At 49.7% G+C, this 27,358-nt stretch overlaps 1 protein-coding gene across 1 annotated transcript in view; it reads left to right on the plus strand.

Moving 5' to 3' along the window:
- The first annotated feature begins 4,687 nt into the window (after positions 1-4,687).
- The window catches only part of LOC123376395 (transmembrane protein 121), a 160,706-nt gene continuing 138,035 nt past the window's right edge, over positions 4,688-27,358 (plus strand). The window contains exon 1 of the mRNA XM_045028345.1: positions 4,688-4,806. The gene's annotated coding sequence lies outside the window, so the exon portion shown is untranslated. The remainder of the gene's footprint in view (positions 4,807-27,358) is intronic.

Consider the following 27,358-nt stretch of genomic DNA (forward strand, 5'->3'; position numbering starts at 1 on the left):
AGAGAGAAGAATAGATGCATCCAGATGAAATACAGGGAAATAAAACCCACGAGGCCTGGCACAGTTGATCCAGTGGTGCCAAACATGGGACGAGCCAGTGAAGGATTACCCCTATGCATGAAGAATCCATTCCAGCAAGATATCAAACTGGGGACTTTTGCATCCAAAAGCTGTGGCACTGCCTGTCAGGAAAATTGAATCACCAAAGTTGTCAGCAGCTTAACATTTTCCAGGGACTCATCTCCAAGTGAGCCAGGGCTCTGGAGCTGCAGAATGTTGTGTGTACCTCCTGTTCTGTGCGCTTTTTGGGTATATATCATGAGAATGTTTGTGATCCAGGACTTGTATCTTGTACCTCATGTTAATCTCATCATGGATTATATACACCTTTACGCTAGCCATAGGAGAAAAGCAAATGGTTAGGGGAATTCAGAAGGATGGCTGCTTCTCTGAACCAATAGAGGCCCCTGTGAAACTATTACCAGCATTTGAATAGGGCTAGCACTAAAGGTCCCAGTCAGGACTGGGGCTCTGTTGTGCTAGGGTGTGGCACAGTATCACAGATTCAAAGAGGTATGTGTGTCTGTTACCATACATCACAGGAGGGCAGGGGAGAGGAGCATGGAAAGGAATAGGCAACAGAGAGACATAGAGGGGAAGGAGAGAAGGGACAGGGAGATGGGGGCAGTAATATAATACTTGGTGCTTTGAAAAGTCCGGTTTGACAAAGTTGAAAACAACTATTAGCCAAATCAGCCTGGATGAAGAATGTAAATGGAAATGTGAATAATAATCGGGAACTTTATGAACATTTGACTAATGCCCAAAAGCCATTATCCCACAATAGGGAAAGAAGGCTACATTGGTTCAAAAATCAGCATGGCTTAAAGGGGAAGTGAAAGCATCAATAATAAATAAATAAATATATAGCTAAATAAAAATAGGATAAAATGAAAGTTGATAACTATGAATATAAATGAGAAGTTAGAAATTGTAGAAAATTGGTAAGGGAAGCAAAAGGACATAAGATAAGCGCTATGACCAGAAGAGTTTATTGTTAAGTATACTAGGAACAAAAGGATCCATAACAATGGTATTGGTCCATTACTAGATGGAAATAACAGAATTGTCAACAATAATGCAGAAAATGCAGAGTGCTCAATAAATATTTTTGTTCTGTATTTGGGAAAAGACAGATGATGATAAATATCAGACAATGATGAAATGCTTTCCATTACCAACAGTAACTTAGAAGGATGTTTAAAAACAGCTACTAAAGTCAGACTTTTTAAATCATCAGGTCCAGATAACTTGCATCCAAGAGTTTTAAAACAGCTGGCTAAGGAGCTCTCTAGACTATTTATGTTGATTTTCAATAAGTCTTGGAAAATTGGGCAAATTCCAGAACACTGGAAGAAAGCTAATGTTATGCCAATATTTAAGAAAAGGTAAATGGGGATGACCTGGATAATTATAGGCCTGTCAACCTGACACGGATTCTGGGCAAAATAGTGGAATAGCTGATATGGGACTTAATACGGAATTAAAAAATGGTAATATCATCAATGCAAATTAGCATGGGTTTATGGCAAAATAGCTCATGTCAAGCTAACTTGATTTTTATGAGATTACAATTTTGGTTGATAAAGGTAATAGTGTTGATGAATATATTTAGACTTATGTAGGGCATTTGAGTTCATACCACAGGGTATTTTGATTAAAAAACTAGAACTATACAAATTCAACATGAAACTCGTTAAATGAATTAAAACTGGCTAACTGAAGGACCTAAAATGTTATGCTAAGTGGGGAATTATTACTGAGAAGGTGTGAGGACAAGTTCTTGGCCCTATACTTTTTTCAATACATGGAAGAAAACATAAAATCATTCCTGACAATGTCAAATCATAGAATGTCAGGGTTGGAAGGGACCTCAGGAGGTCATCTAGTCCAAACCCCTGCTCAAAGCAGGACCAATCCCCAGACAGATTTTTGCCTCAGATCCCTAAATGGCCCCCTCAAGGATTGAACTCACAACCCTGGGCTTTTGGAGGAGTGATAAATAATGAAAAGGACAGGCTACTGACACAGACCGATCTAGACTGCTTGATAATGCTAGGCGCAAGCAAACAATGTGTGTTTTAATACGTCTAAATGTAAAGTTATACATGTAGGAACAAAGCACATCGGCCATATTTATAAGATGGAGTACTCTAACCACTATGACCCAAGTCCTTTTGAGAGTCACTGCTTCCCAGGATAGTCAGCTGAATGTGAGCTCCCAAAAGGGCTAATGCACTCCCTGGCTGTAGAAATGGGGGAATCTTGAGTAAGTTCTATTACCTCTGCATTGGCACGAGTGCAACCACTACAGGAATAGTGTGTCCAGGGCTGGTGCCCACAATTCAAGAAGGATGTTGAAACATAGGAGAGGGTTCAGAGAAGAGCCATGAGAACAATTAGAGGATTGGAAAACCTGCCTTATAGTGAAAGACTTAAGGAGCTCAATGTATGCCACTTATCAAAGAGAAAGTTAAGTTGTGATCTGATCACAGTGTATAAGTACCTACGTGCAAACAGAAATTTGATAATAGGCTCTTCAATTGAGTAGACAAGATATAACAAGAACGAGGGGCTGGAGGCTGAAGCTAGACAAAATTCAGACTGGAAATAAGACATCATTTTTTAACAATGAGGGTTATTAACCATTGGAACAACTGACCGAGGCATGTGGTGGATTCCCCATCACTGGCAATGTTTAAATCAAGACTGGATATTTTTCTAAAAGCTCTGCTCTAGTTCAACGACATGTATTGGACTTGAAGCAGCAATTAATTCAGGGAAGTCCCATGGCCTGTGTGATGCAGGAGGTCAGAGCAATGATCACAGTGGTCCCTTCTGGCCATAACAAGCTATGGGATGGCAAGGTATGGCAGGGAAGATGAGAGGGCATGTGTGTAGGAGATGCAGTGGGAGTGAAAAGGACCAGTGCTGGCACAGAGTGTAGGAGGGGAAAGGTGGAGTCTTTTAGCAATTCTAAAATGTTTAAAGGTGTCTAGATAGAAAGCTGTGAGCAGCTAGGCCTGCTCCAACGCCCATTGTTCGCCCTGTTACTGGTGGGTTCTGAATCAGCACTTTAAACTTTTTCATATGGGCACAAGCTTCCCCACTTCCCTCCACCATCAAATCTCCAGTATGTCTCCCTTGTTTCCCTTTAACACCATCACCACCCCTCAGCCTGCAGGAGAGGAGATCTGTCAGTGCAGCGCTCCCCTGCAGCACTGGCTATGCACCAGCCCCATGGGACCCTATGCTGAGCATTAACGTTTGGCTTCTTTAAACAGAGCCTCCAGCAGGCAGGTACATTTTAGCAGAGTCCAGCCCAGGACCTGTGTGATCTCACCCTTCCCTTGGAAGAAATGACACCTACTGCAACAGTCTGAAAAAGGGGATCCTCCCAGCGTGCCTGGAAGTACATCAGGGCGTCCCTGGGTCAGAGTTCAGGTTGCCACGGGGAAGCCCTAGGCAAAGGAGCTCTGTGACTGCTGGTATTAAGGGAGGCGTGAAAGGCAAGCAATGGGGGAGGGGGTGGATAACCCTTGGATCTGGCAGTGGTGCCTGGGGAGGGTGTCACTGCACCCACTGAAAAGCACAGGGCATTGCAGGCCCTCTTGTGTGGGCCATGCGAGTAGGTGCTCTGGGCACTCAGGGGTCAGTCCCCTCTCCAGGGGAGTGGTGCAGATGGCGGGGGAAGGGTGGTGGTGCCTTCTCCACATTTCAGCCCGGACAAATGGCTCAGTGACACAGCCTGCCCTTGTCTCGGCTCCACAGGCCCACCCCGTGCAGCAGGGACTAAGGGGCGCCGCTGAAAGCAGCTGGAGATCGGTTTGATTGGGACACACGCCCACCGACCCCCTGACCTGAATTGGCCCCATCTCTTGGGTTCCCCCGGGCTGAGTTTGGGTCCCCCTGAGCTTTGTCCCGGCTGGAAAGTCAGCGTGACACCCCCCCCCCCACCCCGCCGCCAGTTTCCAAAGTGCCAAACTCAGTTCTGAAAGCGGGACGTTCCCCAGGGAGCGGGCTGAGCCCGTCTGGACCCCTGTGCGGGAGGGACTCGATCGGGGCCACTGGGCACTTCAGGACCGGCGAGCGAAGAAAACTTGAGGCGGGCGGAAAGACAGAGGTCAGGCCGGTGCCTCGCTCTGTGCTGCCCCTGCGGCCAGACCCGAGGAGGGTTCGGGGCCCACGCCCGTTGCGCCCCCGATCTGGGGGGTTTTCCCCGGCACGAAGCCCAGCTGGCGGCCAGACCGGCTGCTCCGCTGCCTCCTCCTGGCTTCACCGATCTGTGCGAGGAGCAGCCGCGGAGATCCCCCGTGCCCCCCCCCCCACTGCCTGCCGCCCACCCCAGCCTCGGCAGCAGCAGCTCCGCGCTCCCCGGTGTGCGCCCTGCCCAGGGCTAGCGGTGGCGGGGGCGCAGGCTGGAGGCGCGGGCGATGCCGGCCGGCCCCGCACAGGAGCCAGCGGCCAATCGGCGGCGAGCGAAACGGAGCGCAGGGAGCGCTCCGGAGGCTGCAGGCGCCGGCCGGGCAGCGGCGAGCGGCGGGCTCTGAGCGGCGGGGATTGCGCCGCGCGCTCTGCGCCTGGGGACAGCGCCGGGGCCCCAGCGCGCCGAGGTTTTGCTCCGGCCCCGGGAGGAGCCAGCTCGGGGCTTCCCACCGCGCCAGCCCCGCCAGGATTTACTGCACGGAGGGAGATGAGCAGAGCCCGGCAGCCGCCGCTGGATTCCAGCCTCTGGACAGCTCCCAGGTAGGAGAGGGGGCAAGCGCTGCGCTGGTTCGGGGGCGCCGGGGGCTGGCCGCCCTCCCGCCCGGCTCTGCCTGACTCCCTGGCGTGGAGCAGAGCCGGGCTCCGAGCCCTGCTCCGGCGCAGAGGCATGGCTGGCCGGAGCCTTTTCCCGGCGGGGGGAGGGACTCAGACCCGGCCGAAGGGAGGATGGGGGTGTCAATAGGGCCCCCCCGCCGCCTCTCGCGGAGATGCTCGGACAGCGAGCACTAGCTGAAGTGTGGCTGGGGCTGCCACCTCCCACAGGAAAGCCCCCTCTGCCCCAGACGTTCGCTCAGCTAGCGAAGGCAGGGGCTCCCCGCGGGTGGCAGGCATGCCAGTCCGAGGGCTGCACCCGTCCTGTGCCCGGCCTGAGTGACTCGTGGACAGCTGCGGGAGGGAGCCAGGCTTTCCCTGAACTGTGCATGGAAGGGGAAGCTATAGCTCCCCCCAGACAAGCTCTGTGTTAGGAGAGGCCATTCCCATGGGGGAGGGGGGGAAAGCCAGACTCCCTGGATCTCCCTCACCACCCCATGGGCAGGGAAGGGCTGGCATCAATCATAACCATGGGCACAATTATTGCAGGAGTGAGGAGGCAACTGGCTATAAAACCCCACCAGCGTGCATGGGCCAGTGCCAAAGCTTCAGTTTCCTGCACATCTGACACCACTGACCCTCTCCACCTCCCCCAGCTACTTGTTACAGACAGCTGCATCCCTGCAAGCAGGCAGTAAAGTTAAGGCCACTCCCCCCACCCCCCTTCAGTGGGTAGAACTCCAGGGTCTCTTCCCTTTCTGCCTCGGGAGGAAGCTGGGTTCTTCCCCAGCTCCCTGGGGTGGAGCTGTGCTCTGGAAGGGCTCTGGCTCTGTGAGGCTTGTTGTGTGTATCAGGATGGCTCTTCATGCTGGCACAGGTGCCCCAGAGGCCATACCAGTGAAAAGGGAGAGGAGGGATAAGCAAGGAACTGGCCATCACTTGCTCCCTTTCGCCTTGGGGACTTAAGCCCCCATGTAATGTTCCCCTGTAGCTGTCTCCTGCCTGAGAGGGGCAGATTGTTAGAGGACCGAGGCAGGTGCTAAATATTATAGGGAAACAAGAAGGCAAAATCTTGTCCCCTTCTGTCTCCTGCCTTGAACAGTGAACATTACTCTGTCTGGGAAGCCCACCGTATAGGCCCGTGCTGGCAACAGGCTCCTGCAGTCCAGGATTGCTGCTGGCTGAGCTGTCTCTCAGCATGGAGGCTGGGGGCTGAAGTGTAAATTGCCTGAGGAGGAGAGGGGGATGTTGCAGATAAGAAGGCAGCTCTCTAACCTGAGTGCCCACATTTAGTACCCACATCTTGTGAGTGGATAGGCGATGGCAGCAGGCAAAGGGCTCCCAGCTGCTCTGCCCAGGACTGTGGATGGGAATGTTTCCCTTGCACACATACATGGCTGAGATATTTCTGGCAGCTCGTTAATCATAACTGTGCAGCGAGCTGCCCATTCAGGACACTTGTGTTTCTGCAGTGCTCTGTGAAGGTAAAGGGAATGGCTGGATTTCTCAGGTGTTCTCTGGACCCCAGCTTCATCCCTTGTGCCTGGTTTGAGGATTCTCCTGGGTGTGATTGACATGCAGTATTTCAGCCAGGCCATTTGGAGTCAGATCTTCACTTTCCCAGACAGGTGTCTTCTAGGGTGAACCCCGCTGATGTGCAATTCTCAGTGCTTGATTAGTAACATTCCATGTGCTCTTGCTGCTAAAATACAGGGGAAGTCAACACTGCATCATGGTCTTTGTCATGGCAACAGAGTCTGATGCCACTGGCACTTGTTTGTGATGTCACTGGGCAGTGATGGAAAAGAAAAAAGGCAATGTCTGATGGAAGTGTTGGTTTCCTACACAGCCACTCAGCTGTATGGTACAAGAGAGAGGTGCAGCTCACCCTGTGCTCTCAGGTTTATATGGTTATCATTGCAGGGGAGTCAGACACTAAACCCATTTGCTTAATTATCATAATCCCATTATAGTAATTAAGCAAACCCCACAGCTCCCTTTTCCATGGCAAATGAATTTGCAGCAGCAACACAACACAGAGAGGGCCATTCCCAAAGCCAAGCTAGGGCCAATGGAAGTAGATATCAGAGGCTAGTGTCATGCAGTGCTACCCAGGAGAGATGCAGAAGCTGAGGTTAACACTCACAGGATAAGCTCTTTGGGGCAGAGACTTCTTGTTCTGTATTTGTACAGCACCTAGCCCAGGGGAGACCAGGTCAGTGGGGCTGCTAGGTGCTACTGCCATGCAAATAATAAATAAAAATAATCTGACTCTCTACTCCCAGAAGGCATTTCCTTTGGTCAGGCTGAAGGCCCTTACTGATGACAAGTGTAAGAGCTAGGTGATTATTGTTACTGTTGTTGTGCAGTGGTGTCTAAAGCAGAGACTGCCCCAGAAGACGATGCTATGCATTTTCTACGGCAAGAAAAGGGGAAGATCGTAACTTCTGGGAATAGGCAGGGATCTTTCCATAACTGGAGCATAATGACATATTCCCACTTGCAGTCTATTTTTCCTGCCATAGGGACAGAGTGTCACCATCCACAGAGATGGATTGAGCTGGGAAGCTGAGATGTGAATCCAGCTGAGGGAAGCATGTGGATTCAGGATTTCTGTCAGTGCCCATTAGAAAGATGAGCCCAAACTGCAGCATTTATCTATGGATCCAGATCCAGACTTTCCCAGAACTGGAAGGGGTTCAATTAAAATATTATTGATTCCAAGGCCAGAAGGGACCACTGTGATCATCTAGTCTGACCTCCTGCATAACGCAGGCTAGAGACCTGCCCAGAATAATGCTCTAGAACAGGGGTCCCCAACCTTTTCAGGACCAGGGACCGGTCATGCCTGCAGAAGGAGCGCTCGTCCCGCGGCTCGGGTAGACCTCCCGCAGGCGTGCCTGCGGGAGGTCCACCGGCTCCGGTTGAGCTGCCGCAGGAATGACTGCGGACGGTTCGCTGGTCGCGCGGCTCAGCTGGACCGCCCGCAGGCATGCCTGCGGCAGCTCAACCGGAGCCGGTGGACCTCCCGCAGGCGTGCCTGCGGGCGGTCCAGCTGAGCCGTGCGACCAGCGAACCGTCCGCAGTCATGCCTGCGGGAGGTCCACCGGAGCCCCGGGAGCAGCGGACCTCCCGCAGGCATGACTGCGGAGGGAGCGCTCGTCCCGCGGCTCGGGTAGACCTCCCACAGGCACGATCCTATGGGGCCCTTGTTGCCTCCCCATAAACTCCCCAGAGACTGGGGGTCAAGAAGCTGGTTAGTCTTTTCCCACATCAAAAGAGACAGGGAGGGGTCTCTTTTGTCCATCCCTATTGGATCCATCAGGGGAGGGATCTCATCTACCCTCCCATTGTAGGAGACAGGCATGGAGGTTGAGGGTCCTTCTACTTTCCTCTTCTATAACATGGAGAAGGGAGAACCAGCTCTCACTCTTTTGGCAGGACCCTCCAGCCCTGCTCAGTATGTCTGGACTCCATCTATCTGTGCAATTGTCGCATCCACAAGGTCTGCCCTAGGCTCAGATATGGCTGATCTTCAAAATGTTGAGCACAAGCTTTCACCCACAGCACCTACTGTCTATGATTTTAGCACAGGCTTGTGAGTGCCCACCCCCTTTGTGACATCACCATGCACATTCTCCCTGCTCTGGCTGTCAGATGCAGAGCTGCTGCGGGGTAATGTGCATGAGGGAGAATGTAAGTATCTCAGAGAAACAGAAACAGCAAAATCCTCCAAAAAATCCCCCCGCCAGAGCCTCCAGGGCCAGAGAAAAATCAGGGTCTACAAAAATTAAAATCAACATGGATCCTGTGATTTTAGGGTCTGGCCATGATTTTTGCTGCATCTTATGATAGTTTGAATTGAATAGAAAATTGGTTTCTTTCTTTTTCCCATTGCAAGGATGCAGCCGTCACAGTGGAAACAAATGTTCAGCTGCCTGCTTAACCCAGTTTTACAGAAAACTGCTTCCAGCCAAACAATAGCCACAGTAGAAATGGGAACTCAAACCCTGCCTCATTCACCTCATCTCGAAAAGCCATGAGAGACATCCCTTACTCAACAGCAATGATTGTGTTGGAGCTCTAAGCTGGGATGCAGGAGACCTGTGACCAGTTCCCAGCTCTGCTTTAGACCAGCTGTGTGAAGTTGATGGAATTTAGGATCCTAAACACCTTTGAGGAGCTGGGCCTTTGATCCCTGGATGTAACAAAGAGGTGGAACTTTTCTCCCTCCCAGGAGTTCTTTGGGAATAAATCCCTGCAGCCCTGGGAGATGCCCAGATGCTATGTTGGAGGGTGCTGTACTAGCACCTAGCTATGGAGATGTAATATTTTCTATTCCTGGTCTCCTAGTTAAATATGTAGGTTGATATATTATTATTGTGACTGTGCAATGTGCACCAGAAATTGTACAAGAGTGAAATGCAGCTGTGTTAATATTCCTGCTAGCTTCCTCTTTGTTATTTATATAATAGCAGTAATATTTATATTATATTATAATTATAGCCTAAAGGCTCCAATTCAGATCCAGGTTCTGTTGTGCTAGGTGCTGTACACATCCCTACTGAAAGGCAGGTCCTGTCATGAAGAGTTTACTGTCTAAACAGACCAGACTGACAGGGTAGGAGAAGAAACAGAGGCTCAGAGAAATGAAGTGACTCATCCAAGGTTCTAGAGCAGGTACTACGGGATAGACCCTAAGTCCACTGATTCCTGGTTGTCCAGTGGCTTCTAGTAATCGGAATGACTTAATGGAGTAAGATGGGATATAAAGAGGAATAATGGGATATAATCAAGCAGAAAACTAGTGGGGCTGAGAACCAGGAAAAGGTCTCTAATGTTGAGGTTGTTTACACTGTGGTACAGCTTCCCAAGCGAAGTGGTAGAAATCCCACAGCTTGAAATCCTTCTTAGATAGACTGGGCTAAGCAGTCCCAAGTACAGTCCTGCCCTGCTTGTTGCTTTCTCAGCTCTGGTTTACATGATAATTGTGCAAAGATAACATTTCCAGATGGGAAATAGTCTGGGCTTGATTTTCCTCTGACACTGGTGCGATTCCATTCATATCACTGGGACCACTCCCACTGTATGCTGGTGGAAAGGAGAGCAGGATGAAGTCCGAAAGTGTATGTACTGCACCTCCTGCACTGCAGGCAGGGCCGGTGCTACCATTTAGGCCAACTAGGCGGTTGCCCAGGGCGCCAAGATTTGGGGGTGCCAAAAAGCGGCGTCCCCAATTTTTGTTAAAGCGTTTCAGCGGCTGCTGTGCTGGGAGGGAGAGGGGTTTCCCTGGGTCAGCGCGCCGCCGTCGGAAGCCAGCCCAGAGGTTCCCCTGGGTCAGCGCGCCGCCATCGGAAGCCAGCCCAGAGGTTCCCCTGGGTCAGTGCGCCGCCACCGGCAGCCAGCCCAGGGGGTTCCCCTGGGTCAGTGCGCCGCCGCCGGCAGCCAGCCCAGGGGTTCCCCTGGGTCAGTGCGCCGCACCAGCATCCAGCCCAGGGGTTCCCCTGGGTCAGTGTGCCGCCCCGGCAGCCAGCCCAGGGATTCCCCTGGGTCAGTGCGCTGCCGCCGGCAGCCAGCCCAGGGGTTCAGACTGCCGGCGGCGCGCTGACTCAGGGGAACCCCTGGGCTTCCTGCCGGCGGCTCAGATTCCCTCTCTCTCCCAGCGCAGCGGCCGCTCCATCCCATGCGATTCTTCTCATTGCTGGTGGTGGCGCCGGTGGCTGGGCAGAGCTCCGCAGCTCTGCTTAGCGCATGTGGCACGAGCCTGGCGATGGGTGCGAGAGCAGGGCTTCTGGAGCAGAGGTGAGCTGGGGTGGGGAGGTGCCGCACGGCTCCCGGGCGGGGGAGCTGCCACGGGGGCGCCTCAGGGCGGAGCTGCCGCAGGGCTGGGGCGGGGGCACAATGTGGAAGTTTCGCCTAGGACGCAAAACTTCCTTGCACCGGCCCTGACTGCAGGGGTCTCCAGGCTGTGACACACTAGAACACGGTGGGCCTCAGACATTGCCTCTGGACTGTGCAATCCATCAGTGCCCTCCCGTATTTGACCTAATGCCTCCATGACAAAGTTCAGCCAATGCAACTCCATCCTGATCCATCTGATCATTCTAGTCTTGCAGCTCCTGCTGGCTGAGAGACAAGCATAGTAAGCATCATGTAAACACTGACTCCCAGTGACTGGGGGAAGAAATCTTATTTTTGACCTTTGTCTGGGTTTTGAACTTAAACCCCTAGCAGGAAAAGAAGCTGAAACATATAACCCATCTGCTCCATGGTCATGTACCTGAGCTTCCTTGAGCACCCCATTCTTTGCCTTCACTTCCACTTCCCGGGCAGCCTTGACTTCTCTAGCCTTATCTCTTCAGGAAGCTGTGTGTGTGTCTGTGTGTGTAGGGGCATATCTCAGCCAGGGCCGGTGCAACCATTTAGGCAAACTAGGCGGCTGCCTAGGGCGCCTAGTGGTTGGGGGCACCTAAAAGCCCGCTCAGGTGAGGAGGTGGAGTGGAGGTGAGCTGGGGCGGGGGGGGGGTGGGGAGGGCCGCCCACAGTAACAGAGGGGAGGCACACAGGGGAACCGCTCCCCACCCCAGATCACCTCCACTCTGCCTCCTCCACTGAGCACACAGCCCCTGCTCTAAGTCTCCTCCAATTGGTGCCGCAAGCCTGGGAGGGGAGGAGAATTAGAGCGATGCCGGCATGCTCAGCAGAGGAGGTGGAGCCGAGGTGAGCTGGGGCAGGCTCCCCAGGTGGGGTTAGCTGCCGCGGGGGGGTCTCCCCAGGCGGGGTTAGCTGCCACGGGGGGGGGGGGGGGTGTCTCCCCAGGCAGGGTTAGCTGCTGCAGAAGGGGGGTCTCCCCGAGTAGTGTTAGCTGCCACGGTGGGGTCTCCCCAGGTGGGGTTAGCTGCTGCAGCAGGGGGGTCTCCCCAGGCGGGGTTAGCTGCTGCGGCGGGGGGGTCTCCCCGGGTGGGGTAACTGCTGTGGGGGGAGCTCCCCAGGCGGCAGGGTGGCGGGCTCCCCGGGTGGGGGGCTCGGTTAGCTGCTGTGGGGGGCGGGGTTAGCGGGGGTGTGTGTGCAAGGTGGAAGTTTCGCCTAGGGCGCGAAACTTCCTTGCACCGGCCCTGATCTCAGCACTTTTTGTAGGCTGCCTTTATGAACAATCAGTTCTCTCTTCAATTCTCCAGCTTTCCTTCTCATTCAAAGGGTTCCTTTGTATTCTCCACACACACTGTGATGCCGGAATCCAGGCCCTCACCCCTTCTCCCCAGAGAGGCACACAAACATCTCAGGCAGTCCCATATTAAGGTTCTAAGTCTCTCTGCTTCATAAGTGCCAGGAATGAGGGGCACTGGCTTTGCGCTTGATTGCAATGGCACGGAGAGGTCCAGCTGAATGGGAGCCATCTGTGTTTACTTGCTGTGCCTTCTCCTCAATTAGCTGCTGTTGCTTTGATAGTACGCCTTGTATGTAAATATGGATCTCTCCAGAGAGCTGCTAGGAGGCACATTTGGCAATTTAATCGCCCTAGAGCAAAACTATTGTGAGTGGTTTTCAGTTGCAGAAAACAATAAAAAACAATGGAAGAGCGGAAGTGTTCAGATTTATGGAACCAAGACAAGTCTAGTTGGGTTTATCTGTTCCTCCTCATTTTCCCTGCCATCTTGTCTAATTATCCAAGATATTTGTGTTTCCCAAGAAGCCAATTTTCTCCTCCTACCTGACCCTGAAGCAAGAGTTTTAGGGCAGAACAATCCCTTCCCCAGCAGCATTGTTTGATGGCACGTTGCCCGAGTCTGAGTTCACTGCAGGCTTTGGGGAGAAATGAATCCTGGGTGTTTGGGAAAGGAAGCTGCTAGTTGAAGCTGGAGATCTGGGGGATCCAGCATAGGGCAAGCTGTGGGAAATGCTTTTTGTGCAGGATTCTCTCTCAACCCCTCCCCCTCAGAAAAGTTTCATTTCCTGGTGTGAAAAATAGACTGAGCGCCGTGTCCGAGTACCATGTCAGAAGGGCTCTCTGTAAAAGGAAGATTGTAGTCCTTTTTTCCCCCTGTTTCCAGCACCTGCATAGCTGCCATTGCAGCGCTCCACGTGCCCACACAGTCGGAGGAGCCACATGCCATCAAGCTGGGACTGGAAACTGCCACCGAGCACCCCCAAAATCTGCCTGTGCCAAGTGGAGAGTTCCCTCCCACACCAGACCTTTCATTGATGCTAGCCCTGGAAAGGGTATCAGTGCAATGAGAGGAGCTGGCTACAGAGCTCTGCTCCCCCATGGCAGAGGCAGGTTAATTCAGGTGGGCAGCAGTAGATCAGGCTGAGGTGGAGGGAAGAGGAATCCATCAGGATACCAGCTGTGGACAGCCACAGAGCCGGTGCATGGGTTTGGGGAGTGATATTTATGTGGTGGGGCTGGTTTATGTGCCATGCTGGTTCTTCTCTCTCAGTGCCGCTGGATAAGAGTAGTCCCTACAGAAACCTGAATGGGTGTAAACTGCTGGAGAGCTGTCTCCACATTCCAGTCACATCAAACACTCTGGTATCCAGCCCCTTGGCTGTTGAAAGCTGCTCTGCCTCCCTCAGGGGCTGGAGCAGCTGGCTGGGGGCAGTCAGATACAACATCTTTGTGTGGGGGCGGGAGAGAAGCAAGTCACTGACAGCCTCCTCAACACTGCCCATGAAGACTCATGTGCAGCATAAGGCACCTGTATCTGTCTGGTGTCGCCCAGGTTGTAACAGCTAGAGACTGGTGCATCTGTGATGCAAGAAAGAGAGGACCACAGTCAGCCTTGGTGTAGACAGGTACAACTACTAGTGGAGGCCACTCATCCATGTCAGCTTACACCGGGAGTGACTCTGGGGAAACCACAGTGGGGCGCAGGAGGGTGGGGGGCTGTGAGTTAATGTAGCACATCTTCCAGTTCCCCTGTGTGCTGTGCCTTATGCAGTGCAGAAGGAAGGAGTGAGCTGAGCCTATGGCTGGCTGCTGAGGGAGTCGGAGGGAAGCAAGTGGAGGGCTCTGTGGGCAGGGCAGGAATGAGGCACTCTATGGGTCTGAAGTAGGGCTGGGCTTTCTCTTTTCCCTGAATTTCAAATCCAACCCAACCTATCAGGTGTAAGTGTCCTTGGACCCCTGTTCCACTGAGGAGAGAGACTGTGGGAGGGAGGGACAGAAAAAAACTCATATACACTACAAATACCTTATGCAATATGCCCCATATCTAGCAAACCCTCCCTTCCCATGAAGAACCCAGACATTCATCTTCCTAACCATGACCCACCTACCCATTATACAAACTAGCCTATGAACTGCTAAACATCCTGTGTATATGGGGCTCAAGCCTCCACCAGGCCTCCTCCCACTACTGCTAAAGACTGCAGCATCCACCACCTAGCTTTACATATACTTCCATCCTAAACACCGTGAGCCATTCACACCAACTGTCTAAATTAAACACTGTTGTATACTGTTGGAGCTCAACAAATTATCATATAGTAGCACCACCTATACTTAAGATTGCCGGAGATTTCCCATTATAAGACCCTGTTTTCAGTTGCTTATAACCTGGCCAGTCTTTAACTGCTTCAGCTGAAATTTTCCACGCCAGGTGTCTACCTCAGGCTGACTTTTTGTGTGTGTGAACGTTTAAGCCTGAATGGTTCAACCATTTTCAAGAACAAGATTGAGGGAAATATGTTGTTTTGCCCTTGTTAAAAAAATAATTATTGGTGCTATCAGTTCCTCTATTAGCTCAAGTGGCAGAGGTCTGTCCAGTGGTCTAAAGGTTCCACCCCTGCTGATGAACGCTTTGGGTGTCAATATGATGGAGTTCCTCATTTTTCAATTTGCTTTAAAAACCTAGTCTCTCTCTCTCGCTCCCTCTCTCTCATACAAAACTCTCTTAAAAGAACATTAAAGTTGCAAAGTCAAGCCTGCAAAAGTTAGGAAATACCAAAATTAAGGTTGCCTGTGCTTCCTTAATTTGCCTCCCTCTCCTATGTGTGTATGCATTAGGATACCATATTAAATTACATGATCAAATACTATTTTTTCCACAGGACCCTGCCTTGTTCAGAGCACAGGACGGAGAGTGCTCACTGTATGAGCCACTGTTCAATATTTTGTGTTCGCCTTAGAATAATAGAATCATAGAAGATTAGGGTTGGAAGGGACCTCAGGAGGTTATCTAGTCCAACCCCCTGCTCAAAGCAGGACCAATCCCCAACTAAATCATCCCAGCCAGGGCTTTGTCAAGCCTGACCTTAAAAACCTATAAGGAAGGAGATTCTACCACCTCCCTAGGTAACCCATTCCAGTGCTTCACCACCCTCCTAGTGAAATAGTATTTCCTAATATCTAACCTAGACCTCCCCCACTGCAACTTGAGACCATTGCTGCTTGTTCTGTTATCTGCTATCACTGAGAACAGCCTAGGCTCCATCCTCTTTGGAACCCCCCTTCAAGTAGTTGAAGGCCGGTATAAAATCCCCTCTCTCTCTTTTCTTCTGCAGACTAAATAAACCCAGTTCTCTCAGCCTCTTCTCATAAGTCATGTGCCCCAGCCCCCTAATCATTTTCATTGCCCTCCACTGGACTCTCTCCATTGGAGATAAATAGATTTCTCCCTTATTTGGCTCTGAGATGGGCAGGTCGGTGACCTGCAGCTATCCTTTCTCTGCTCCATAGATTTCAAGAGTATGTGATTGGCCCCCATTAGCTCTCAGTGACTGTGACTGGAGTGGGCAGAGTTGGGGGGTGGGGTGGGGGAGTGTGCCAATGACTGGATTAGAGAGGGCCCAGTGTCCATGACTGCAATGGGAGTGAAAGGGTTTTCTAGAATTCATAATTGGTATGAGCCAAAGTGTCACCTTCTAAGTTCTTATGGAGAGGGGAGGGTCCAGGAGGAAGGGCACAGAGTTATTGAAGAGGCCTACAGTGAGAACCAGGCTTCCCCTTTGCCTAAGGGTGCTTTGGGGAGCTAGGGTGACCAGATGTCCCGATTTTATAGGGACAGTCCCGATTTTGGGGTCTTTTTCTTATTGGCTCCTATTACCCCCAACTCCCTGTCCCAATTTTTCACACTTGCTGTCTGGTCACCCTATGGGGAGCTCTTCTGCGGCTAGGGCCAGTGGCTAGGGCAGGTTCCCTGCCTTAGGCCGCAGCTGCTTCCTCTGGGTTCTCTTACCTTGCATTAGATCCTTTCCATCATCCCGCTGAGACTGTAACTTGCAGGGAGCCCCCACTGGGGATTTCAGTGTTCTTCAGGCACCTCGTTCTTCTGCAGAGCTTCTAATTTTTTGTGCAATGGAGCTACTGCTGTCAAGGGCTGGCAAGCTGCAGCAGTCTGCAGGCTGAGCACGTCATTTCCTGCAGAGACACAGAGGAGGGCCCGTATGCTGCCAGAGCCACAGCTGCTAAGCCAACAGAGTTTACAAACGCTGCAGGCAACACCGAGGAGGTGATAAACTCCACAGGATTAATGGGAAGCTGCCTTGCAGAGAGCTCTCGGAAATTCATATCGGCACATCAAATGGCTGAAAATTCCCACCTGATCTTAATAAAAACATGCAGCAGTTCTCATCAAGGACTAATGTATAAAATAAAGGGGATTGTTTCAGTCCAAGCCATTTTGAGGTAGGAGTTTACAAAACTAACTAAATAAAAAATGCAGATTTCTTTGTGAGCAACACCTTAGTGAGAGTCTCAGATCCCCAGACTGCCTTGTCTGATTAATCTCAAGCATTCTAAAACGAAATTAAAAAAAACCTCTTCTCCAGCTAGAGACCATAGTTGAAAGATGAAACAATAGAAAGGAGCTTTGTAGAGAAAGTTAGACAGGGAGATGGGGGAGTGTCAAAATCAGTCCTATAATGGGAAGCAAGTCACCACAGCTCCATAATAGTACCTTTCATCTTGAAGGATCCAAAGTGCTATTCAGTCTACGTATACACAGCAGAGCTGGAGGATAATTTGCAATGGCTAAATTTATCTAATGAAATTAGCCTCTTTTCCGGTGGCAGAATAACCATAAACACATCACCATTTTTTGAATGTATTCATCATTTGAAATCATTCAATGAATATTGTTCAGAATCTTTTACTCTGTGAATTTATCATGGGTATTCCAAACCTGAGGTGTGTTGCTCCGTGATGATTGACCAGATAAGTCACATGGCATTGTTCTGTACCTGGATTGGATGAATGCACAGCAAGTGTCACACTTAATGCTTGCTTACCACCGTTACCTGTGCACATAGCCCTGAAATGTGCTGATTAGGCCAAAACTTGACATACTTAGCCCTTTCTCAGGCCAAACTCCCATTAAGAACAACCAGAGGAATAAGCTGTTCAAGAACTGACCCTCTGTGTCAGCAAACCATAGGGATTTGACTACTGAAGGGGCACTGCTTGGCCAAAGGCAGTGAATTGGACGGTTTAGTTGACTGTGTGTGGCCCATAGCATTGTTCAGCCTGCTCTAGTGCCTTGCCTCATGGGATCACTCATAAAGCTCCATGAAGCAGGGCAGCTAATCAGCAGCCAGCTAATCAGCAGCCAGCCACTCTCACTCTGGTGCTAAGAAGCTGAGGCCTGGTCTACACTACGCGTTTAAACCGGTTTAAGGAGCATAAAACCGATTTAACGCCGCACCCGTCCACACTAAGAGGCCCTTTATATCGATATAAAGGGCTCTTTAAATCGATTTCTGTACTCCTCCCTAACGAGAGGAGTAGCACTAGTATCGGAATTACCATATCGGATTAGGGTTAGTGTGGCCGCAGATCGAGGGTATTGGCCTCTGGGTGGTATCCCACAGTGCACCACTGACCGCTCTGGACAGCAATCTGAACTCAGATGCAGTGGCCAGGTAGACAGGAAAAGCCTCGCGAACTTTTGAATATTTCCTGTTTGCACAGCGTGGAGCTCCGATCAGCACGTGTGGCGATGCAGTTAAAAATCAAAATAAAAAAAGAGCTCCAGCATGGACCATGAGGATGTGATCGCTGTAAGGGCAGGCAAATGTGTTCTATCAGCGCTCCGTTACAGAAGACGAAATTCAAAATCATTTTTAAAAATTCTCCACACAGACGCCATAGCAGGGACTCAGCGCACTGCTGTGTGACAAGCGTAACGGAAAGCCAAAGAATCAAATGGACGCTCATGGAGGGAGGGAGTGGGGACTGGAGGACTCAAGCAATCCCACAGTTCCTGCAGTCTCCTAAAAGCATTTGCATTCCTGGCTGAGCTCCAAATGCTTCTAGGGTCAAGCACATTGTCCGCGGTGGTTCAGGGCATAGCTCGGCAATTTATGCCACCCCCCACCCACCGCCAGAAGTGAAAGGGAAAACAATCCTCTCTTGACTCTTTTACATGTCACCCTATCTTTACTGAATGCTGCAGATAGACGCGATGCTGCAGCAGTCAACACCAATATCCTCACTCCCCCCCCGCCATGGGTGGCTGATGGTACAATATGGCTGATGGCTGATGATGACAATGGCTTTTTGGCAGATGGGGCAGTGCAAAAGGACTGGTAACCATGCCGACTAGCATCCAGTGAGGTCAATCATGGGCGCCTGTGTAAAAAACTCCTAATTTTTTCTGGTAGATGGTGCAGTATGGCTGGTAACCGTCTTCATCATAGCAACAGGGGGCTGAGCTCCATCAGCCCCCACCCTTCATGTGTAAAGAAAAGATTCAATTGTCCCTGGACTAGCAGCGGGATGCTGGGCTCCTCTCCCTCACACTGCTTAATGTCCTGTCTGGAGTATCATAGCAGCTAGAGGCTGCCTTCCACTCATTTCTCACTAACAAGTAACTGTGTCTTATTCCTGCATTCTTTATTACTTCATCACACAAGTGGGGGGACACTGCTACGGTAGCCCAGGAAGGCTGGGGGAGAACAGAATCAACAGGTGGGGTTGTTGCAGGAGGACCCCCTGTGAATAGCATACAGCTCATAATTTCTGCAGGATCTGACACAGATCAGCTGTGCTCTCTGGTTCTATGATACACTGGTTCTCTAGTACACTTGCCCCATATTCTAGGAGGACTGATTCTATTTTTAGATACCAAAAAGGAGGGATTGACTCAGGGAGTCATTCCCAAGTTTGGCTTTTGCACCCCCAGCTGATCTCAGCCAGGGGCACTTATGACAGCAGCAGATGGTGCAGTGCAAAAGGACTGGTAACCATGATCATCTTATTGCCAATTTATGACATGGTAGATGGTACAGTATGGCTGATAACCATCTCTGCTGTCATGCAAAAGCAAATGCATGCTGCAGTGTAGCGCTGCTGAATCGCCTCTGTCAGCGGCATCTAGTACACATACGGTGACAGTCACAAAAGGCAAAACAGGCTCCATGATTGCCATGCTATGGCGTCTGCCAGGGCAATCCAGGGAAAAAAGGCGCGAAATGCTTGTCTGCCGTTGCTTTCCCAGAGGAAGGAGTGACTGATGACATTTACCCAGAACCACCCGCGACAATAATTTTTGCCCCATCAGGCACTGGGATCTCAACCCAGAAATTCCAAGGGGCAGGGGAGGCTGCGGGAACTATTGGATAGCTACGGAATAGCTACCCACAGTGCAACGCTCCAGAAATCGATGCTAGCCTCGGACCGTGGACGCACACCACCGATTTAATGTGTTTAGTGTGGCCACGCACACTCGATTTTATACAATCTGTTTTGCTAAACCGGTTTATGTAAATTCAGAATAATCTCGTAGTGTAGACGTACCCTGAGTGTGAGGCTGGCATGGTCAATGTTGTTTTTATGTTGGGGGGTGTTTGTCTGAGTCTCCCCCAGGAACCTCTCTAGCTCCTCCCTCTCCAGCCTGGCTGTCCTGCTGGCCAGAGGGGTGGACCCAAGTCTCTCCACACATCACTGCAGCACGAGGCAGCTCTGGGTACTGCTGTAATTAACCCCCTTGGTTCTGTCCCTAAGCTTGACTTCCACGGGGCCAGGATTTCACTCACATTCTTTACAGCACACCCAGACATGGAGGCTCACCCTGGGTAATGTGCTGCTGGAGTGGAATCACTGGAGCTGTCAGCACATTAAATCCAGTATTTCAGGGTTACTAAACACGTTTACGAGACCCAGACAGGACTTGATCCCATTATGTTAATTTTGCCTGTTTTAATCAATAATTACTTTGCAAAAAAGCATTAAATATTGTACTTTGTCTCAGTAGCCAGTTTTGCAGGAAAGGCAGGTCTCTTCTCCTTCCACCTGGTTCTGTTGGTTCTCGGAAGAGAGGGCCTGGACCTGAACAACCTGTCCAGCTAGGAGCTGCAGGGCCAGTGGACTTCAGTTAGGAGTTGCCGCAGGGCCAGTGTGCTGCAGTTTTGGGGCTCTGCAGTGCTAGTGAGCACAGTCAGGAGCAGCGCTGGTCAAATTAAAAATGTTTGTTACAAATGTTGCCCCTTCTACAGCTAGTGAACCCTTCCTGAACTGATCCTGGTTCCCACCCAATGTATTCAGCAGCGCTCATTGTCTTCAAATGGATTAATTTATTTGAACAATTTTCTGCTAGTGGATATTGTGTGAACTGTTCACTTAGACCATTCACTATTCCAGTGGTTCTCAAACTGGCTTGGGACCTCAAAGTGGGTCATGAACCCATTTTATTGGGGTGACCAGGGCTGAAGCCCGATCCCCACTACCTGAGGCCAAAGCCAAAGCCTGAGGGCTTCAGCACTAGGTGGCAGGGCTCAGGTTACAGGCCCCCTGCCTGGGACTGAAGCCCTGGGGCTTTGGCTTTGGCCCTCTGTCCAGGATGGTGGGGCTCAAGCTTTGGCTTTGGCTTTGCCCCCCACCCCAAGGCAGCAGGGCTCAGGCAGGCTCAGACTTCGGTCCCCTGTCCTGGGGTCATAAAGTAATTTTTGTTGTCAGAAGGGGGTCGCGATGCAATGAAGTTTGAGAACCCCTTCCCTATTCATTATTCCTTCTGTGTGGTAAACCGACTACGTCACATGGGATTGCTGCTGCTTCCTGATTGGCTGACTGAAACTTCTGAAAATGAGGCTGATGAGGTGGATGAGGGAACACAGGTGCATTGTGCGTTTCTGAGTATGTCTGTGTATGTGTGACTGATTGTCAATGTGCATGACTGCCAGACGAGCAGGGAATGAGATGCGGGTGCGGAAGATCGACGTACAAGAGCATGTTTGATAGGATGTGCCTGTGGGTGTTACTATGTGTGTCTTTCAGTCTATATCTGTGTATGTCTTTGTGTGCAGCTGTCAAATGAGCAAGGGCTGTGAATAGTACCTGTGAGGGAGTGATTGTGAGTGAGAGCAGGGGGATTTGTGTGTGTGTGTGACTTTGTGTAGGCTGGCGGATGCTTGTGTGAGCGTGCACCACTGGAACGTGAAATGCTGAAACTAGGAGGTAGGCAGGGATGTTACATTAAATGTTTATAGCAGCTCCTCACTTTCCATCTAGACAAAGCCATAAATGAAGGAAAAGGCTGTTAGCAGGGAATCTAACTACTGAAACCAGCCTTGGAAATCTCAGCTGCCTTTACAAGGAATTGGGAGGATTGGGAGATTCCTTGTTATTAATATAATAATATGTAGGCTGCAAACACATGACAGCTACTGCTGAGATGAGGGTCCACTTACATTTTGGCTACCACTGGCAGTTTAGACATTAACTGTGTGCTTTCACCAAGCCTTCGTTATAATTAAGCCTTGCTTGGTTACAGGACACTGTTAAGGCCCTGCCTACACTGCACATAGCAATAAAGACAGCTGTGTTGTAACTTGTGTTTGCAGTTATGAACAGGCTTTAAATGATGGTGCAGGGGCATAAGTGAGAATCAAGAAGCAGATTCCCTCTCCCTAAGTCCCTCCACCCCCAAGGACTGTGCTCTGCATGGCCTTCCAGGGAAACATGTTGCTCCTGCTGGAAGCTCTGGTAGAGGGCTGCCATGCAAGGTCCACGGCATCTTCACACCCTGCTCACTAGTGCCACGCACGCTTTCATTCAAAGAATTCTGACCCCTTAATGTGTAGGTGAGGGAACCTCCACCATCACAGAAACAACCTATGATGTGTGTGCGTGTCACGCACCGTTCTGTGGGGAGGGACATGTGCAGAGGGTGTGAAGAGAGCTGAGTGGGAATTTTCTGTCAAAACAATTGCTGGTGGGAAAATGCAGTCTGCAGAATCAAGATTTTCAAGTTTGCTGGAATTTTTAAATTTTCCCTCGGGACAGTGGAAATGAAATATTCTAGCCCGAATTGAAGTGTTTCAGTTTGTTGAATTGAGCCAAAACATTTCTGTTGTGTATTTGGTTGTCGTGGTAATAAAATCTTGTGTTGCTATGGCAACTGAGTTAGATTATTAGGGGATAGCCCAGCCAGTTTTGGCTGGCTGTTGGTTAATTTTGGTGTGGCAATAAATGGCTGCTTCAAGGTTTACAGCTCTGTGTCTCCAGTGATTTCTTCCTAAAACTGTTGTCCCCAAGGATATAACAATTTCATTTACAGTCACTTCAACATAAGCTGCATCTACCTGTGGTGAAGCAGTGCCTCATGGGAGTTGTGGTTTGGGTGCTTCAATGGGCTAGAAGGGAGATATATGCCAGCCCAAGGGCCCACCCATAGAGGAGAACCACAACTCCCATGATGCACTGTGGCAGCTCAGGCAGGCATTAATTGTTACCCAAACACACATGGGGAGTGGGTACAGCAGGGGGAGTTAAAAAATTTAAACAACAAACAAAAATACAATATAATCTATTTTAAAAATGTTCGTTAATGGTGGGGGAGGGGTCTGATTTGTGCTTTTTGGCAATACTGCATTTAGACAATTCCAAATTATCCTATTTTTGGAATTTTTTGTTCCACCAAAAATGTCAGTAATTCAATTTTTTGCACCAATTTGTGAATTCCTTTGAAATGTCAGAATTCCCCACAGCTCAGCTCTGGTGATGTTCCAGTGGGAATGAGAGTGAGATAGTTCTACCAGTTCCTTTCACAATGGTCTTTAAGGAGTCACCAAATGAGAACTTTTAGAGTTCTCTTGGGAAATGCACCTCTGACACCTTTATGGCCTCCTCGAGTGCACCCCAATTTGGCCTCAAGCTTCTAGTCATCACCTTTCTCAGGGCAGAGCCCTGCAACTTTCCTCTTCTAGACTTGGGCCTTAGGCTGCAGACTGCAATTCAGTATGATTTGTTCAGCACGTCTGAGTTTGGTTCATAGATTCCAAGAGCAGAAGGGAACATTGTGATCATCTAAACTGACTTTCTGTATAACACAGGCCAGAGAACTGTCCCACAATAATTCCTAGAGCAGATCTGTAGAAAAACATCCAATCTTAATTTAAAAATGGCCAGTGGTAGAGAATCCACCACGACCCTTGATAAAGTGTTCCAATGGTTAATTATTCTCACTATTAAAAAATGTACAGCCTATTTCTAGTTTGATATAGTCTAGCTTCAACTTCCAGCCATTAGATCATATTATATGTTTGTATATATTTGTTATATATTTGTTCCCCATGTTGATACTTACAGACAGTGAACAAGTTATCCTTTACCCTTCTATTTGTTAATACATTTATAAGTAGATTAAGCTGCTTGAGTCTGTCATTATCAAGCAGGTTTTCTAATCCTTTAATCATTTTCATGGCTCTTCTCTGAACTCTCCAATATATCAAGCTCCTTTTTGAATGGTGGGCATCAGAATCAGTAGTGTAGCTAGGGCGGGAGCTGGGCAGCGGCTGCTCCCCCACTGAGCACAAGTGGCACCTTGTCAATTTCTTGGTGCCTTTTTACTCACCTGGGGAGCGATAAAAAAAAGGTGCCACCTGCCGCGGCGCTTCTATTTTACTCACCCGGCGGTGCTCTGGGTCTTCACCTACACTGGGAAAATAGTCAGTGTTTGAATCAGAGGAAACGAACACCTTTTTAAACAACACTTAGTGCCTAGAGTACCATGTTAGCAGGCTGAAGGCTGCAGTTAAGATGTTTGGCTGTGTGTGTGTGTTCCCTCTGCGAGCTGCCCCAGCCCTGTGCAGACAGCTGGCACGGCAAACCTTGAGTGAACTGCCCAATAACCACAAGATCTGTTAAGGTACAAAAGCACCCAGCCAGGTTTATTGTCGACAAAGCATAGTACTAGTATCCCGCAGACTCTATTGGACCACTAATACATGTATGCCCGTAACAATGGACCAGCTTAGTGAACGGCGGGATTTTTCGTTCCTCCCTAGGCTAGACAAAGACATTCCCTCTGAGATACATTTTTATACTCTAATACAAATAAGTTACGTACTGTCCCTATGACATGGTTAGTTACTGCCCCCTGATGTGGCTAGTTATCACCCATTACCTTGTACATGTTGGTTCAATCAAAACATCTCTTTTACATACTGTTATCCTGACAGTATCTTTTAGGACGGGTCAGTGTGTTCATGTTATCCTTGGGGAATGTTTTTGTACCACCCTTGATATCGGGATGTGTTTGTGTGAGCACTCTGTGCCTTACACTTCTTAGGGATGTGTATTTCTGCAATATCATTCTTCTTGCCAGATTTTTGTGAGCAGGTCCTGCCTCTTGATCACAGCTTGTTTTTGCTTTATATTAGTAAAGCTTTGACTACTACTTTAGCCCAGGCCTCATGTCTCAAGCTCTCTTCCTACTACAAGTATCTTGATGAAACTGTCTAAAGCATCATAGTACAAGTATTACACATGCATGGATACCTCTTCCAAATCCTCTCTGAGAGTTGCCATTCCTCACTGGCTGCTCCAGGGTGGCAGAACTCTGCTCTTGGCCCTGACCACTGTGATGACCGGAGGGTTGGTAGGGCTCTACACCCACCTTCTGCCCATGGGGGAAAGAAGGGATGAAACATATGGCCCCCACCATCACCTGTGGCAGCATTCTGGGGAGCGGTAGCTCTTTTACCCCCACTAATGCCCCTTTATGTCTTCAGAAGGCTGGGACATAATCTGGCTTGTGCAAGGTCACACTGTGGCAGAGTTAGATGTCTTGGGTCCCAGCCCAGTATCGTAATCACCTCCTCCACATAAGAACATAAGAACGGCCATACTGGGACATACCAAGCCCAGTATACATCTAGCCCAGTATCCCGTCTACCGACAGTGGCCAATGCCAGGTGCCCCAGAGGGAGTGAACCTAACAGGTAATGATCAAGTGATCTCTCTCCTGCCATCCATCTCCACCCTCTGACAAACAGAGTCTAGGGACACCATTCCTTACCCATCCTGGCTAATAGCCATTAATGGACTTAACCCAGGGCGGGTGCAACCTATTAGGCGACCTAGGCGGTCACCTAGGGCACTAGGATTTGGGGGGCCACATTTTCTTTGGCAGCAACCGCGGCGGCCAGATCTTCAGCTGCCCCAGTCGCCGCCGGCATTTAGGTGGAGGGAGCTGGGGCAGGGGGGCATGGGGAGGGCTGCCTGCAGCAAATAAGGGGATGGGGTGGCATGCAGGGGAACTCCCCACCCCAGCTCACCCATGTTCCGCCTCCTCCCCGAGCATGCCGTGGCTGCTTCACTTCTCCCACCTCCCAGGCTTGCAGTGCCTAAGCTGATTGGCACCGCAAGCCTGGGAGGCAGGAGAAGTGAAGCAGCTCACCTCTGCTCTGCCTTCTCCCCAAGCACACCATCGCTGCTTCACTTCTCCCGCCTCCCAGGCTTGCGGCGCCAATCAGTTTAGGCAGGAGAAGTGAAGCGGCGACGGTGTGCTTGGGATGGAGGCGGAGCAGGGCTGAGCTGGGGCGCAGGAGGGGGTCTCAGGGCGGGGGGGGGCTGGGGAGCTGCCACGGGGTGCCTCAGGAGGGGGCTCTGGGACGGGGGAGGGCGCAAGGTGGAAGTTTCGCCTAGGGCGCAAAACATCCTTGCACCGGCCCTGACTTAACCTCCATGAATTTATCCAGTTCTCTTTTAAACGCTGTTATAGTCCTAGCCTTCACAACCTCCTCAGGTAAGGAGTTCCACAAGTTGACTGTGCGCTGTGTGAAGAAGAACTTCCTTTTCCTTATCCACTTTCTCAACATCACTCTATCCCTCTATCATATCCCCCTTAGTCTCCTCTTTTCCAAGCTGAAAAGTCCTAGCCTCTTTAATCTTTCCTCATATGGGACCCTTTCCAAACCCCTAATCATTTTAGTTGCCCTTCTCTGAACCTTTTCTAGTGCCAGTATATCTTTTTTGAGATGAGGAGACCACATCTGTACGCAGTATTCAAGATGTGGGCGTACCATCGATTTATATAAGGGCAATAATATATTCTCCGTCTTATTCTCTATCCCCTTTTTAATGATTCCTAACATACTGTTTGCTTTTTTGGCCGCCTCTGCACACTGCGTAGACATCTTCAGAGAACTATCCACCATGACTCCAAGATCTTTTTCCTGATTTGTTGTAGCTAAATTAGCTCCCATCATATTGTATGTATAGTTGGGGTTATTTTTTCCAATGTGCATTACTTTACATTTATCCACATTATATTTCATTTGCCATTTTGTTACCCAATCACTTAGTTTTCTGAGATCTTTTTGAAGTTCTTCACAATCTGCTTTGGTCTTAACTATCTTGAGTAGTTTAGTATCATCTGCAAACTTTGCCACCTCACTTTTTACCCCTTTCTCCAGATCATTTATGAATAAGTTGAATAGGATTGGTCCTAGGACTGACCCTTGGGGAACACCACTAGTTACCCCTCTCCATTCTGAGAATTTACCATTAATTCTTACCCTTTGTTCCCTGTCTTTTAACCAGTTCTCAATCCATGAAAGGACCTTCCCTTGACAACTTAATTTACGTAAGAGTCTTTGGTGATGGACCTTGTCAAAGACTTTCTGGAAATCTAAGTACACTATGTCCACTGGATCCCCCTTGTCCACATGTTCGTTGACCCCTTCAAAGAACTCTAATAGATTAGTAAGACACGATTTTCCTTTAGAGAAACCATGTTGACTTTTGCCCAACAATTTATATTCTTCTATGTGTCTGACAATTTTATTCTTTACTATTGTTTCGACTAATTTGCCCGGTACTGACGTTAGACTTACTGGTCTGTAATTGCCGGGATCACCTCTAGAGCCCTTTTTAAATATTGACGTTACATTAGGTATCTTCCAGTCGTTGGGTACAGAAGCCGATTTAAAGGACAGGTTACAAACCCTAGTTAATAGTTCCGCAATTTCACATTTGAGTTCTTTCAGAACTCTTGGGTGAATGCCATCCGGTCCCGGTGACTTGTTTGTTAAGTTTATCAATTAATTTCAAAACCTCCTCTAGTGACACTTCAATCTGTCAAGTATCAGATGGGTAGCCGTGTTAGTCTGGATCTGTAAAAGCAACAAAGAATCCTGTGGCACCTTATAGACTAACAGACGTTTTGCAGCATGAGCTTTCGTGGGTGAATACCCACTTCTTCAGATGCAAGACATCTGAAGAAGTGGGTATTCACCCACGAAAGCTCATGCTGCAAAACGTCTGTTAGTCTATAAGGTGCCA

This window comes from Mauremys mutica, chromosome 8, assembly GCF_020497125.1.
Source record: "Mauremys mutica isolate MM-2020 ecotype Southern chromosome 8, ASM2049712v1, whole genome shotgun sequence".
Lineage (NCBI taxonomy): Eukaryota > Metazoa > Chordata > Testudines > Geoemydidae > Mauremys > Mauremys mutica.